The sequence below is a fragment of the Mastacembelus armatus genome, chromosome 11 (genome assembly GCF_900324485.2).
Source record: "Mastacembelus armatus chromosome 11, fMasArm1.2, whole genome shotgun sequence".
Lineage (NCBI taxonomy): Eukaryota > Metazoa > Chordata > Actinopteri > Synbranchiformes > Mastacembelidae > Mastacembelus > Mastacembelus armatus.
The window spans coordinates 5,746,075-5,763,630 of NC_046643.1; the positions used below are offsets into that span (position 1 = coordinate 5,746,075).

A 17,556-nucleotide genomic window follows, 5' to 3' on the forward strand; every position below is an offset into this window, starting at 1 on the left:
CAGTTAAAGAAGTCTCATTAAGAGCTGCAGCAAATACTTAATCACAGTTACTTCATCAAAAGAGTGCTACAAAATGTCCATGTCATTTCATTTGTTGCATTATTATGGAAAATAGTTAAATCCAAAATCAAAACCAGTGTCTGTTCTATGATTAGTTTGTCAGCTTCAAATTATTATGCAAAAAAAAAAGTGTGTTTAGAAAAGTAACAGTAATTTGAGCCTCTTCTTTAAGAGCTTAAATGTGGCGCAATGGATCATATTATAGGCCTACACACACAATAGCCATCACTGTGTTCACACGCACGCAAACACGTACACACACACACACACACACACTGCCTAGTCTTATCTGTCTCACTGGAGAGAGAGGGGGGAGGAAAATAGGAGGAGGTGCTGTGCGCAACGTCGGTGCCAATAGGCGCAGCGCTATCTAATTAAACCCCTACCACGTAATCCCCGCTACACCATCCCCCCCACGCCCCCGTTTAAATCCACTCCAGCGGCGCTCACCACCTAAACAAACTGTCCTCCGCTGCCATCCTGTCCCGTCCCGGAGAGGAAGCTCCAGCAGCAGCGGCAGCAGAAGCAGCAGCCCAGGCTCCGCACCGCAGCACCACCACGGCTGCCTCTCGCCTGCACGGTAGTATGGTTTGCAGGGCTCGGCTGCTGTAGCCACGGGCCACTTAGTCACTCAGCCAGTCGGTCGGTGTGTGTAGATGTGTGTGAGTGTGTGAGAAGCAAGAAACAGCCTCCAGACGCAGATCTCAAGCGGTCCAGCAATTTTCATCAGGAGCTCCGGAGGAAGGAGTCCAGAGGGAGCCGAGCATCCCTGAGTCTCTGCCTGGCTGTCCTGCACCCCAGCCCCGTGATCGGCGGCAGGGATACCTTAACTCTCCAGCAGCACCGACTGCAGCCTCGGATTTATCGGGTAAGAAAGAAAGCTGGCACGCTGAAAATGTAATGTCTTCTCTAATGCTATCGGTGGTATAATGAATTCGGCTTCTGCAAAAGCGACGCAGACAGTTTTGTTTATCAGCGGAAACGGTGCGTATTCCGGCTGCGTGCGGTGACAATAAACCGCGGAGCGCAGCACAGCCGAGGGTATGTGAGCTGAAAACATTCCCGTGTACCCCCTGCAGTTTGTTTCATGGCAGTGAGACTGATGCTGTCTGTTTTTACGCAAAATATCAGGGTCTTGGTGCTTTGATCGAGCAACTGACTGGGACAAAAGGAAGAAAAACACAGCCAATAGAGTGATAGCAGTGTAGGCCTGCCATTTTTATGAATGATCTTAACGTGGGACAAGAGACGCGGATGGATGCGCACCTCTCTGCTGTCTTAGCCAGGTGCATTCAGTTCTGGTCTCTCTGTATGAGAGAGAGCCCGCTAGGACACAAAAACACTCTTATGCCTTAGGATTTCTCACCTATTTGATTATTGCCTGGCCTGTAACAGTCTTGTTAAAACTGCTGAGTAATAAGGTGTGTGTAAAGAATTACAATGACTACTAGAGTATTCAGCAGTATAGCGTCACACAGCAACATTAGAGTTGCTGTGTGACAATGTGTATTTGGTGTGTGATGGTGTGTGTGTATTTGGTGTGTGATATTGTGTGATTTCCATCATTTCTTTTACAGATGCTGTGTGTGAAATTTCCCTTGAGAATAGTATGATTACTATAACTGTGGTATCATCTAAAGGATCAGACACGTTCTTCTCTGAGTAATGAGTCTCAGGTTGGGGGCTTTGCACTGGCCCACGCATTTTGTGATATTCTCTGTCAGTTCATACTGAATTATTGCTGCTATCTCTGCATGACATTTATCAAACATGTGATTTACCATTTCATCCATACCAGAGCTTCTCTTGCTGATTGACATTGTTATGAGGACTAAATAAATAAGTTAAGAGGCGAGATCCCTGGCCCAGGCCCTTGGCTTATACAACATGCCATCTTTAATTATCATCCATCACTGAGGCGTTTAGGAGCTCTGCTCTGTCTCAGGCTGCATGGTGCCATATATTGGGATGATGCTTTTACTTCTACGTTTCTTTCCTGAATGTCCTCCAGTTGCTGTGCACCTTCTGTGTAATCCCTTCAGATTTAGCTGGCTTCTCCTGGACGTGGCATTAGGCACAGAGAAGTGCAATTTGTACAGAAAATACCATGAGTGGCAGTTACAGGTCGAAAGGCGCTGTGGTCATTCTGTAGTTGTCATTTAGGGTGGCTAATAATGAAAAGAATGATGAGAGGGCTGATAATGTGTCCATTACTGGGTCTGACCCCAGGTTAATGGGAATGTTTAACAAATGGAAACCTGCTGAAACAGGCTGCTGGTGTTTTGGTGGGTAGAAGTAACATATAGCCTACATGTCCTAATGCTAGTCTAGTCTAGTCTGTTACATAAGCTCTATGTGTACTGGACCACTACTCCCTCAACTGCACTGCCTCAACAACACACTCATCTGCACACACACATTGTATATATATATATACACACACATCAGCTGAGGTAGCACATGATCGATGCAGATAGATGTTAAAGTGTGTTTCATTGAGCCTGGTGATTTCTTGTGTGGAGTGGGAGAGAAATTGTTTAATTATCGTCTTGAATTCTGCCCAGAGGCAGTTTCATGCATTCTCCTCTGTATGCAACATATTTCTATCTATATTCTACTGTATTTGTCATGTGCTTCACATTAACAGTCCAGTGTTGCTCATATAGCCTACAGTAAATGACCTTGCTCTTCCACGATGCTACTAGAAGAATCTTGACAAGATGCCCATGACTGTATGTGTGCAGGGAATACATAAGTACATAGTCTGAAAGTTACTTTGAATTAAGGCATATCTGTAGTCATGTAATCTTGCCCTGTCTTTCTTCCTGAGAAGCTTTTATAACTTTTCAATACTTCTGATACTCTGAGACCTTGGAGGAGCCAGTGCTGCCTCCAGGCCTTGGGCCGGGTTAAGTTCCCATCGCCTGATGTTTGAACATCTTCTAGCACCATGATGAATGTGGAAGGCCAGTGGAATTTTCTCAGAAGACACCTCTAAAAGCTTTGTGGTGAAAAGAACATAATCATTAAGTGAAAAGCAAGGAAATGGACTTAAAGTCTGTGTGTAAAATGGCTCTGTGGTCTGGTGGTTTAACACAGTAATGGGGAGGAAATGGTTCTGTTTATCCTTCATGAGAGTTATTTTATTTTTTTGTCTTAGCACTTTGTTGTAATTAGCAAATACTGAACCGCCGCTTTCCTGTGAACCATTATTGCCATGATTATAATGGTAATGGCAGCTATTAGGCATTGATGTACTCTATTCAAGAGACTGTCCTCACCAGAAAATAGACAGTGACGGTGATTGCTCAGCTACTTAGAAAATGTCATGCACTTACATGTTTCTGGACATGAAACCACTTGTATTTGTATAAAAAATAACAGAAAATAGTTCACTGTGGTTTGCATCACACATTGATTTGAATGTTTCTAAAATCTGATTAGATTACACAGAAATATGTGACATCGCCTTGTTCCAAATGAGCCCTGCCTACTTCAAACCAACAAGAACTGCAACGGTAATGAAAAGCATAAATGCTAAAGTTGTCATGGCGGAGCAATCAAAAGTGTGCAGACTTTGACAGTTCTCTGTTACCGTTGGACTGTAAAGCAGTTGGCTGAGAAAATGTTTTCACTGAATTTCTTAAATTTTACTGATGTAGGTGGCATATCAGAAAACAATTTACAGTGCTGTATTTGCAAAATGCAGTCACTGCTCTGTTTTCTATATATTTTCTGTCATATGCAGACAGACTGCCCAAGTTAATCAACAGCCACCTGCATCAAAGGTCTATTCTAGTTATCACTATGATGTATTACGCCCATGTGTAAAACTGACATTTATGATTAACAAAAACTGAAATTGTGATTTTGATCCATTCATAGTCAAAATTGAAGCAAACCAAGATATCCAAACTTTCAGACTCCACCAAATCAGCAGTCTTTCATTTAAATCTGTCGTCATTAAGAGTAAACTGTTCTTCATGTATAAAATTAATGCAGTAGCCCTAAACCACAACAATCATAATTCATTATATCTACCATATATATCATTATACCATACTACCATTATAGTTGCATGACACATGTTTATAAGTGACTTAAAGAGCAACGTTGATAGGAGGAGTCATGATTTCATGCTTTGTTAGCCATCTCTGTGTGGCTGTGTTTTCATATGTAGGGGGGTGGAATGGGTGGGATGTGGCCTGGACGGGTTGACATGAGGTCTGCGTTTTCTCGTGCACGCTGTCGGCCCTATAATCTGCCCCGATCCTACAGCGGAGGGCCGTCTCCTGCCCCTCAGACATGCAGTCCGATCATGCCCGTGATAAGGCTGAGACAGCAGCTGCTCTGCTGGAGGTGGACTGCTCTGAGAAAAACACAGTTTGGCTCTAAAAACAAGGATTGTACCAATCAGCTCAAGGTGATGCTCATTGTAGTTTAGAGCACAGTTAGTGATGCGTTCGAGCACCCTTGTATGCTCTTAACCTGGATAATGGTAGTTGTTATGAACAGATTAGACCGACTTTTAAATTAGCACAGATGAATAAATCAGATGTGAAGCTTAAGCAACATGATTGTTCATATCCCTCACTGCAGGGATGTCCAGCTGCTCTGGCTCCAGTGATTCCCATCAAAAGACACGAGTCTGGAATATTTTGACAGATCTGGGATGCTGTTGCTCCTCAGCTCCTAATCAAAGGATGAAAACAAATTAAGCCTGATCACCCAAGCACGACAAAAAAGAGCAAAGGGTTAAGACCCCAGAAAAAAAACAGATAAAAGTTACAGTTAAAAAAAACAAGCTTGGAGTGGAGATTGTTTTTTTGATAAATGACAGTAATTCTGCTAGTTCACCTCCTGTTCTCTCCCGTCTTTTCCTCTCCTCTAGCCATTAGGAGGCTGAAAGGGCAGCCAATTACTCCCATAGCTCAGCATGTGGTTTGGCTAATGAACTCAGGCAAGAGAAAAGCATGTGAGTGTATATGTGCTTATGTTCCTTAGCAGAAAAAGGGCAACAGCTCTCAGCTGATAAGTCTAGGTGGTGAACACTCTCTGCCAATATCTCTGCTGAGATCATCTCAAGACAGCCTCTTCTTCTCTGTCTCTATCTGTCCTTTTCTACTATCTATCATTTCTGTCCCAGACCACAAGGCTATTTCCCTCCCTCCCTTTCAATATTTTTCTTATTTTTCCTCTGAATCTCTCCCACGCAATCTTCCCATCCGTCCGGAAGTTGCCTTTTATCTTTCTTCGGCACGGTTTTTTGATCTTGTCTCTCTTGGCGCATTTTAAAAGGCTTCCTGAGAAATTAGAGTAGTTTGATTAGTCTTCTTTATTCTAAGAAAACTGTACAGTAGGCATAACAAAAAATATTTTCTGTTCTCACGGATCTCCCCTGACTCTTCACCCATCTGCAGTTTGTCAGCTTCTCTCTCGATTTAGATGCCTCCCTTATGCCTAAATAGAATGTGAGAATTTTATGGAAGAATAACCACCAGCTGTGTCTCTACCTGAGCCACATAAATAAAAACACAGTGGTGGAGGTTGTTGATTTGTATATGTATATATATATATATATATATATATGTGTGTATGTGTATATACAGCACATGTATATCTTCTCACCGTATTGTCACAGTGAGAGGAGTGAAACTAAATGTTCCAGTTGGAAAAATTATAACCTGTTTCATACTGTGACAGCATCAATTAAGCCCAGTATTTTCCCCCTGCCAGCCGGTCGCAGGGCTCTCAGGGCAATAGCAGAGGGCCAATCAGAAAATAGAAAAATCGATCTGGCGCCGGCTAGCTCGGACGCATTTACAAGCAGCAGTAATAACTGCAGACTCATTTCTCCGGCTGCTGGTGCAATCACATAGCAACCTTTTTTTTCCTGAGGAGCAGAGAGCAAAAAAAGACCAGTATTATTGTGTAGAGTCTATTCAATTAAATGTGCTGTCTGCCTCTCAGGGCACAGCATGATACTACTCTAATGATTATGTTTTTTTGTTATCTCTCATTTCACACTCATGGTTGTTTCATGGATGGTGCATATGGGTATTATATTACGTGCTGCGATACTGCCCTTACTGTAGCAATGAGCGATTGTGTTTATGGGTTATTGTTAAAGTTATTCCTTAGCTCTTGATTTGAAGTTTTTTATTAAAATATTTTTTTTTTTTTATCGGGAGCATGAAAATGCTCCACTCATTTTTTGTGATAACATTTCATTGCAAGTGGATAAACACAACAGTGGATTGAGCAAAAGAAAAAATCTTAAAATTCTGCCTTCTTGTAAACGCAACACAGTGTGTATGTCTGTGATTCATTTTGTTTAGTATAATATATTTATAAAGTCTGTCTTTTTTTCACTGCCAACAGATGCTGGTTTGTGAAATAGCATGAATATTTATCATGCCATCATATCATGCAAGAGGCATATGTTGCTTTCAGTCCAAAAATAAATAATATTCAGTTTATATAAACATAAAAGAGAGAAATGCAGAACATCTGGAATATGGAACCAGATAACGTTTCCCAAAAAAACACTCAAAGGGGATTGTGTCAATTGACTAATTGATTAATCAACTAGTTGTCACAGCTCTGCCTGGTTTTATCTGATACTGTTGTGTCATTTGGTTTATTGTCCTGCGTACATGTGGAACATGGGGAGAGAGTGAAATGCTCTCACTAGACCACCCTGGATAAATGAGTTCTGTATGTCCACAACATGCAAACATAAATGACGCTGACCAGAAAACCTCACTGTCTAAATCAGTTGTGCATCACCACAAAACACGTAATGCTGTCTGAACAGAGGGTGATGACTACTTTTGCTCTCAATTGGACAAAAAATTGGTAAAGCTCATAGTGCTTTGAGTTGAGTCAGACCTCACCAAAGTCACAAAAGCTTTCTGTGGATTTATTTTGCTTCCATGTGAGATCAGCTCATCACTGGGATTCCAGTGAGGTCCACTGATTTTGGTCCAGAATTTTGCTGGGCTGACTGGGCCACAGCAATTCATTCTTGGATCTACTACTGTTTTTTTAGTTCAGCCCTCATCAATAAGTATTAATTAAGGGGTATATATTTGACTCGCCGATATTCAATGATCCTGGTAGCTATGTAACAATAATTAAATGATTATACTAGAATAGTATAAATAAAAATGAAAGGGTACTCCTTTTATAATTAAGAAGTAAGCCACCCATCTGGTAGGGGCTATATCTGTGTGGATCTGTCATGAGCTTTACAGAGCTGCCTACAATTACTTGATTTAGTCAGAAGAAAATGCATTTGCACTCTTATCATCATCCACATAAACACAGTTCAGTTTCAGAATCCTTCCAGACTGTGGGAGAACGTACCAAACATAAGAAGAGAACCCAAGAACCCAGACACCTTCTACATAGCTTGGCTGTCAGCTGTAAATAGAACAGCCTTCGTCTTTTTTACGTGTCAGATCCTTAGCTGAATACTTTCCGTAGATCACAGTTGAATAGATGTGGGTTTAAATGGAAGCAGTGACAGTGACTGCCTTGCTTTGAGTGCTGGGCTGACTCTCCACAGTGGAGATGTGAGAGGTATCTGTGTTGTTGCCTTCAAATTAACCAGAGGGAAGGAGATGAAGTAAAATGAGAGGGATGGAGAAACAGGGAAGAGAAAAACATACCAAGATAGTTAGATAAAAGGAGAAAGTGAAAGAGATAGGGTGTGAGAGATATAGAGCTACGACTGAAAGTGCATACAGGTTCATTATTCTCCCTCATTTGTCACCCTAATCCTCTCTATGGATAATACAGTAACGTTGAGCTGCTTATACAGAAGTGTATTTCTTATAGTTGGGATCTACCAGTATCATATTTCATATATTGTTACAGTCATATGGACATTTTTAGCAGCTGCACTTTGCAATATGTCCATGTCACACTATTAATCATATTAATCATAATATTAAAGAACATTTTTCTTATGAGAAAAGCCCCAAGTTTTATTTATAGTTATTTCCACATAGTCAGTCAATGTGCTGTCAATAATTTGAATGGTGAGCAAGTAACATACTTTTTTACATAAAATAATAATTGAAATAATTTTAAATTAGAAATTGAATAAAATAATTCAAACACTCTAATGCTAAACAAAAGCTGCAGAATGAACAGATGAAACCAAAAGAAGTCTGTATGACGTCAACAAAGAGCCTTATTTTTATCCATGATTTGTCCATCTATAGTTCTAATTCAAAACTGCTTCCACACATTAGTATTGACATGGTTTGTTTATTAATTATCCCTTTAGCATGGCTCGCTAGGTTCCTCTGATTTATGTTAATAATAACATAACATAACAGCCTAGTTTACTGAATAGGGAAAAGTCATACAGCACAATGGGTAATTTTCCCTGGTTGAAAACGTGGTTTGAGCTTTGCTGTATATTAGACATAATTTACTTTATTTATGATACTAATGTAATTGGACATTTTTTTGAAAATGTCGCAGTATGTTATTATGCAATTAACACATAGTTGAAAGTATATGGTGCCACCTGAGTGAATATTATCCTGTGTCATATTTCATACAGTATTTTTTAAGGTCGGCCATTAAATCAATTGAGGATACTCCTGAAGTTTTGTGCATTGTTTTCATACACATTTTCCCCACTGGGGTTTCCATATTGAACAAATTAATTATTCAGTGTTACAATTAAAAAGCTGTGGGCTTTAATAATGCTGTGACAGAATCTGATATTACCCAGATGCAGTCAGAGTCACACTTCCAGTAGTTTTAAGCCATGACTGGTGAAAATGAGAAAGTGGGGGAGCCACTAACTAGTGATTCTGTGCTCGGTATCAGCAGACTCATGTCATGTGTGAACTTCACAGCTGAGCCTGCAGGAGACACAGAGTCAAGATGTAGAGAGGGAGCATATTAGAGTCTACAAGCAAGAAGAGGAGCTGTCTGAATTTGTGATCCTTCCATCTGAGCCCAGAGCAAGCCCTGCACACCAGTACTGTTCAAGTCATGGCCCTGCATTGTGGGATATTTCTATCACACCGCTTTCAGGCCTCTGGTGGTGCTACATGATCACTTGTGAAGGGGAAATTCTGGCATTGTCTTGAGTACCTTCCTGGAAAAAGTCAGGGCTTGCTGATATTTTTAGATAATTTCTCTCTTTTTGTCATAAGCACAAGAATGTAAAGCGATACAGCTTTAATATGAAGTGGTTGGATTTCATACTTTTGCTAGCTTTCCCAGGCTTTCACCACTGTATGCCTCTGCTTTATTTGGGAATTCAGGTGCCATGTCTCCTAGAAGTTCCCTGATGTAACATTGCTCCAGTTCTGACATTTCCCTAACTGGGTTGAACACTGTAGAGTGTGTTTTTGAGCAGCATATGCAGAGATTTGTTATCAACTGTGTTTGATCAAATCTTCTAGGGACAGAGAAAAGGTGCATGAAATAAGCAAGAATGAGTCAGAGTTAGATTATGGCTGAGAACGCGAAGTGGAGACTAAATCCTCTTTATGTAAGTACGTTAGATAGCAATGTTCTTTGCCTTATATTAATGTGATGACTTTTAGGCAAGAGCTCCCCTTCCACCCCCACTGTTTTTCTTACCACACCAGGTCTGCCAGAGGGATACACATCAGGGCCTCTATGAGCATAATCGCCAAGCGTAACACAGCAGTGGGATTTTTGGTTCTTCTCAGGACAACTTTGCATTATGTAAAAATAACAGGATTTTATGTCCAGAGCTCAAAAGACCAACACAACATGCTACAAACAGCAAATATTTTTATTCAATATTCCTGATTCTGCTGCGTCAGGATGACGCAATGTGACAAACATGCACCCAGAGTTCACCTACACATGCAATCTGTGAACACAAAGGATTTGAAGGACATGCGATTATTGTGTGTCGGATGTGGCATGAAAAATCAGCTGAAAACTAAATGTGGGTGGGGGCTTGACAGCTGCCTGTGCTGGTGTTTTTCACGGGGTGTTCAGAAAATGTCACAGTAGATAGGATGTCTGTGGGACAGATGGGAGAAGTGGAGAAAGGAGGGTGAGAGATACAGAAACAGAGGGCGTCAGAAAGTGAAGTGGAAAGACAGAAAGGGGAAGACAAAAAGTGAAAGCTAAAGGGGTTGCAACCTTGTCGTTAGTGTGGGTCAGCAAGCAGCTGGAAAAGACTGATGCTCCTGCCTCTCCCATCTGTCTTTCACACCCCCACCTCTCAACAGCTCCACACCATTGGAGCTTTCTCTTGTTTTCCTCACCACATCATTTCGTCCTCTCTGTATCACCTGTTTTTGCGTGTGTGTGTTTGTGTGTGTGTGCGATTTTGGAATTTTAGGTTCTTCACTCTTGATTTCTTGACACAAGTCAATGTGTTAGCAATGAGGTCATTGCTAACACATTGACTTGTGTCCTGTGTGGCCTTAAAAACCTTCTGATAATTGTCCTGTGTGAGTTTATTGACAAAGTCTCTGCATGTAGTAGCAGTTACTAGGAAATACTGCAAAATCCACTTATACTGACTACATTCCTGGGAATAATGTGAAGGAAAGAGCGATGACTGATGAGGTATGATTTGTTCTATGTGATGAAATCCTGAGCTGCGTAACCATAGCAACAGCTTAGAGGACACACCTGGCGATCCCAGCTGACACTAGGTAACAGGAGGGGTACACCCCAGATAGATCACCAACCTATCACAGGGCTGAAATATTCAGACCGACAACCACTCACACTCACATTCACACAAACGGGTGAGTCATCAGTTGACCTAACGACAAGCGTCATGTGTTTAGAGCCCAGAGTACCCAGAGAAAATTTAGTAAATATCTACTCAGTAATCAGTTACCTATTAATATGACCATATATATAATTATATAACTGTAATTAGTAAAACTATACTACATTAACGTATTCACTAAACTTGCAGCTCATGCAACCATACATTTTTGTATGTGTGTATGTTGTATGTACATAGGATGACTTCATGGGAAGTCCCACATCTGGCGAAAACCTACTGATGCCAATATAACACAGCTGTCTTAGCCATTTTGTCCTCCTCAATTCACATCCTATAATAATCCTTGACCTGAATAAGTGAATAATTGCCTCCAGCAACAAAGGAAAGAAGTTGATGCTGGGAGAATAATTACCATCTTCATCTTGGGAAGTGTGTGTCTTTTTGTGACCATATGCGGACGGGTGTGTGCGTAACCTGCACGTGTCTGTGAGTGTGTCTTTGGGGCTCTTGCCACTGTGCCGGTGCAGCTTGCTGCTCTGGGACATGAGCTAAAATACAAGGCGGTGCCTCGAAAGCCCTTCACCCGGGAGGCGTCTCTCAGCAAGGGATGTCCCGTTTTTCAGAGTCCTTGGGGAGCGTGAAAAACAGCACAGTAACCCTTTAAGCACTCAGCACTTGTGGGACAATTCACATCTGAAGCAACATGATACTGTTGGCAGGTTGAAACAGGAGAGGTTTGGTTCGGTATCACTTAAACAGGAGCTACAACTAAACCAAACCACAAGCCCTTCAAACTGTCCAAGCTGTGGAAAAGACACTGGAAGATCAAAACTTCTCTCTTGATGTATATAGGGGTTTACTTACAACAACTTTTTGAATGATAGTGTTGTAGTACGCATGCTAAAGACTCCGGAACCTCAGGTGTACAAGGATTCAAAACTGCTCTCAGCCTATATTACTCCTCTTGTTTCTTATCCAAGCTGCCAGGCAAACGAAACCAGGACACTGCAACAGCACTCATGAATTCCAGCACAACATGATGCATCCGAACTCATTTCTGGGCAGTTTAGTAACAAGGAGAAAGGCCACAGGGCCGGGTTTTATCAGTCATGTTGCCAGTTTGCTTTGGCAGGAGCAGGACGAAGAAGATCTAGAGCGTTGATACCAGGGGAGCCCAGGCGGCAGCATCCCAGGCCCAAGGCATTTAGTAAAGATCAGTGGCTGTTTAAAAATGACAAACCGACACTGGAGATGGTTTAGAGGAGGAGGTTGATGGATAGAGGAAGGAGGAAAAGAAAAAGAAGAGGCTAAATGAGAGGACATGGAAGACGGGTGTTGTATGTCAGCAAATCGATGACAGCTAAGGATAGAACTCTACCAGGATTCACCTCGACCTCAGCAGCAGAAATAGCTGCACATTTGACCCCAGAGGGGAATCTGTGGACTCTATAGATTTGTTTAGGGTCGGATTCAGAGACAAAAAGTCATTTATATCCAGTGGGAATCATGGAATGATATTTCTGGTCAAATCCAGTGTCACCATTGACTTTCTTGTGAAAACAAAAGCCATAATAAGTTATCGTCCTATTAAAGCCGCTATAAACATACTTTCACATTACGAAGATTTCTCTATAACATCAGGGACTAAATAAGCCAGATAACCCAGTATGTATAATTTATTTAGACTTTAATGTGACAGCATTAAAACTGTCCATCAAAACTGTGGTAAGCAATTTGTGTTGTTTATGCAAGTCTCATTCATCATAGAAAGAATCTCATTCAGAAAATGTTCTCAGGCCCTTTACAATTTTCTGAAATACAGCAACATCCACAATCAGATGTTTTTCTAAACTGTTCACTGCTTAAAATGTGCTAAATGTCAAACTGAGCAAAACAACAGTTCCAAGCATGCAACCACTTTGCATAAAAAAACATATAGACCAGGACTCTGAACTTTCCACTTGTATTTCATGTAGTGTACGTGCTTGTCCATGCCATATCACTGGTAAGATAATCTCTCTATAATCCTTGGTTTATCCACAGGATTACCCTGATAGATGTACTGTATGACTGCTATACCTTAGCGTGGATATTAGCATAAAGCTAATTGTACATATGGTCAAAATATAGTTTGGTTTGGATGAAGGAGGGATGTGTTCCAAGTATGATTGGTTATAAAATTTAAAATTAATTTGAAAATTATACAACATTTTGACATAAAAAAGTGTAAGACTCACTAAAGGCTTCAACATTTTTGGTCTTGTGTTGAGCACGTCTAAAAATATCAGTGTGCTCTTGAACATATGTAACCTGGCTCTTGAACTGTGACTAGCTCAGCTGCTGAGGTCAAGTTGTTTCCAGAAGGAAGACAAGATAACTTCTGGCTGTATGATCTCCATGGGAAAAAATCTGCTGCTGATATAATAGGCAGTCTGTGTGGAGGGACTGCTGCTGCCTGACAGCAGCCGAGCCACAACTGGGGTTCACTCAGTGTGTGGGGACAGAAACTATGGATTTTTGGGGATTTTCACATATTATTATGCTCAGGCTCCTGTGCACACAGACAAAGGTAGAGTCCATCCTGGAATACACTGACCATCCCCTTCACAACATCCTGATGGAGCAGAGAAGCAGCTGCAGTGGACGACTCATCTCACTGAGCTGCAGGACTGAACCAAACAGGAGATCCTTCATCCTTCATATGCAACACTTTAGCCAGAGACAGATAAATAATCACCATGAGCTGGACTGTCACTGACTACTTAACTACTTACTTAATAAAGGACTGCTAAAACTCATAACGCTGCAGCTTTTCCTGTTTGATCTGCTCTCCTCTTCTTTCCTATTTCTTTTCCTTTTCTTAACCCTCCGCCTTCACTAAACCTAACAAACATCCTCCATCCACATAGTCTCACATATGGTGTAATCAACAAATGTTACAGCTTTGCTGCCTTTGATGCAGCGTGTGCACTATCACTCAGCTCATCGTCGTCTCCTCAGACCCGGCCCTTCCCACACAAACACATGGTGCATTACAGTTGGGAAGCTAGCTACAGCACCCTCCCTGGCTGTGACTGCACAGACAGATGCAGCGCTGACCTGAGCCGTATGTCTCTCTCAAGGCAGCAGCTCAGAGCGTTCACAGCAAAATGAACCAAATGCCTCCGTCCAAGATGTTTACAGTAACTTCTAAAGCCGCTGTGTCCTAGACACTAACCCAAATCAGCAGCAACAACAAAATAAGGCTGTAATAGCTGCCCACACTGTTCTCTTCATGAGTGCTCACCTTGCCCTGTTACTGTGCACTTTATCCATTTGCATGCACAAAATCGCAGGCATAAACACAGGAAAGTGCCTTTAAAGTGGGATGAAACAAAACAGGGCTATTACAGTTGTGAATGTACAGCATAGTTTTGAATGCATCTTGCTTCTGTGTTTCACTCAACAGCACAAATTTCATTCATATCCTGTGTGCATTTTCTATGATTATATCCAAATGTCCAGTATAAGTGAACATTGCAACAATGCCTCATACAGCTACAGCTCGAGGCTTAACTGGTTAATAAATTCATGATGGCTGAAGATGAAGATGGGCTTCCCAGTGTAAATATTTCATAAAGAACTGCTGTGAACAGGCTTTCCACAAGATCCACTTCATGAAAAATATCATATAAATATCTTTTCTTTCCTTATGTTACCAGCTTGTTTGAGTCTACCCTGCAAAGAATGAGTAAAAAATATTTATGCTTTCATTTGCTCACAATGATATATTTGTGCATGATTTTTTTTTTTCATTCAGATGAATAATTAAATAGCCAGAGAGGGTTTTTGTGGTTGACGATATCATTAGGAGTGTGTGCTTTGGATGACTGGAAAGCAGAGATGTGGTATTGAATATGTCTCCATATTCAGAAGCTACCAGTGGGGAAAGAAAGAAACATGGCTCCTTGTTGAACAGGAACAAGGATGAGGGTCTCTGTTTCGGGAAGATGAAATTACTGTCCAGTGCCAAGAAAGCTATTATCACAAACAGCTGTATTCTCCATGGAAGGGTGTGTGGGAATAGATTTAACTGCATGACTTGAGGACCCCGAAATAATTCCTAGATTTTGAAGCAGATAATTGATCTGGATTTATAGTCTCAGATCTGATGTAATGGATACGCATTGGTGCTCAGGCTGCTTGAATTTTTTGTTGACAAAATCAGACTTGCTCCTTGATGGAGAACATTATTTCTTGTCATGTGACCCAGAGAGAAATAGCATTGGCCCGGACACACTTTACACAAGGCCAGCCTCCTCCCTGATGGAGGTCTGTTTGACATGCTGGTGGCAGACATAGACATAATTTATATGAAAGTTATTTTCACATTAGTCACTAGAAATGCAACCTTATTTTCATGCTCTAAGATTTGTCACCAGCAATCAAACAGGGAGTGGGGTCTCATTTATGAAGTAATTATCTCCACCACTGCAGTGTAAAATCCTACATTTAAAAATATACATCATATTCTATTTTACTTTTTTTATTCATTTATAGTGAAGTGATCTTGCTTATGCTAAGAAATGCTGTGCATAAATACTGTGCATTACAGCTGCAGTATTGGTATTAATTGATTGAAAGATCAAAAAGCTATTGATCTGCAAAAGTTCTAATCATTAACTTTAAGTCATTTTAAACAAACATAATTTGTTAATTTGTTTACATAATCCATCCATCCATCCATCCATCCATCCATCCATCCATCCATCCATCATCTATACCTGCTTATTTCTAACCAGGGTCACAGGGATCTGCTGGAGCCTATCCCAGCTCTCTTTGGGTGAAAGGCAGGGGTCCACCCTGGACAACCTCACACACTCACACTCACTCCTATGGACAATTTAGAGTCACCAATCAACCTGACATACATGTTTTTGGACTGTGGGAGGAAACCAGAGTACCTGGAGAAAACCCACACAAGCACAGGGGGAACATGCAGACTCCACACAAAAAGGTCCACTCAGGTAAATTGGAAAGAGTAAATCCTTGAGCAGTTTTCTGAATTTGATGATAATCTCCAGAGTACTTTTCCTTTTCCTTTTCCTTTTCCTTTAGCAGTTTCTTCACCATGGTATTGTCAAAAAAGACCTCCCTGATTCACCCCAATGCTCCCTTGTCTGCTTGTTTTTCATCCTCTGTTTCTGAAGTGAATACCACATAAGCCTTTTAAGCATTTTCCTTCTGTACTTACATGACCTAAAATGTTACTTCATCACATCCTCCTCTTTTGTCCTCATTTTGAGTCCAAATCATCAGCAGCTGCATGTTTTATACAATAGTCGTTTTAAATCCAAAAAGGAAGGTTTTAGACCGCACAGTGCTACAAGGCATGTGTGTTTGTGACATGAATATATGTGTATGTATGCCCCCCTCTTTGAGGGAGAGTTATTAACGGGACTTGGACATGCTCTGAAAACTCTGAGTGCAGCAGGGGAAAGAGCTTCACACTGAGGACCAGTCCTCGTTCTTATTTTTACCTGCTCCATTAATGTCTTTTCCTTCAATATCTATGCAACATTGTCAGTCTTTCCTCTCTACACCCATCTCACTATTTTATTCTCCACTGCCTCTTCAGATAGAAACATGAATTTTCAAAACAAAGAGAAGGTGCTCTTTATTTTAGTGATGCTGGGATGTAGTGAAAGTATCAGAGTGTTAGCAGAGGGATATGAAGATGAGCTATGTTGTAACAAGCCCTGGAAGTGGAAAAGGCACTTTTGGAAATGACATTTGCTCAGCACTGTCAAAAATCAGTGAATGGTGGCAGATGAAGGGTGACAGGGTGGAGCTGTCACTGGTAAGGAAAGTTGGGACCAATTGGTGATTACCTCTCTCCAGTGAGTGATGTTCCAGGAGAGGAGAAGTGAATTTCTGGGGGAGAAACTGCATAAACAGCAGGAGAGGGAGAGTAAAGAACAGAAATATGGATGAAAGGTATAAGATGCACGGCGTCTCAGGGGGCCTCTCAGATTGCTGCGCTTTGAGAAGACACGATGAAAGACAGGAGACTCAAAACACTCGCGTGAAGGAAAAAAATCAATGGTGCCATTAGGTTTTTTTTTTCTTTTTTTTTTGATCTGTTGCTTTTTTCACATGGCACCAGCTCTGCTTTATTCTAGTGCCGCATATCATTTCAAGACCCCCCTCTCTTCTCTCCTTCTCTCCATGCTTTTTCCTCCCTAACGACTGAGCTGCTGGCAGGAGATATGAAGGCGGCATTTCTCATCTTATAAACCCCATTAAACAGTCAAGAAAGGACTGCCTCTCTAAAATGTTAAATCAGGCTTTGGACTTGTCTCTTCTCTAACTCTCTCTGACTTTCTCTTTTTCACTCTGCTCCACAATCTGTTCTCCACCACTTTCTTTCTCCTTTAGTTTATTGCAGCTATGGGCTCAGGCACTGTAACAGATCTTTTATTAAAACCTGGGATTGGCCGGCCGTTGTCATCTATCTCCATGATGATGGTGGTGCCTCCTTGTCCACAGCTTGTCAATATGCTTTTAATATTTTCTTTATTTCACATGGCCACCCAGAGAAATCATTCCAGCTTGGTGTGGGTGGATTTTACTCAACAGTTTGTAAAACCTGCACTGAAACCTGCTTCAATCCTCCTTAAGGAGCAGCTAAGCCATTTCAAAGAATCTAATTACTTTTAGTGTCCACTGATGTGCTATAAGGTGCTTCTGAAGGGCTTCTG

General features: G+C 41.2%; 1 protein-coding gene across 1 annotated transcript in view; it reads left to right on the plus strand.

Moving 5' to 3' along the window:
• Positions 1 to 511: 511 nt before the first annotated feature.
• Positions 512 to 17,556, plus strand: part of LOC113126340 (hippocalcin-like protein 1) — a 29,112-nt gene continuing 12,067 nt past the window's right edge. Inside the window, exon 1 of the mRNA XM_026300305.1 lies at positions 512 to 928. The gene's annotated coding sequence lies outside the window, so the exon portion shown is untranslated. The remainder of the gene's footprint in view (positions 929 to 17,556) is intronic.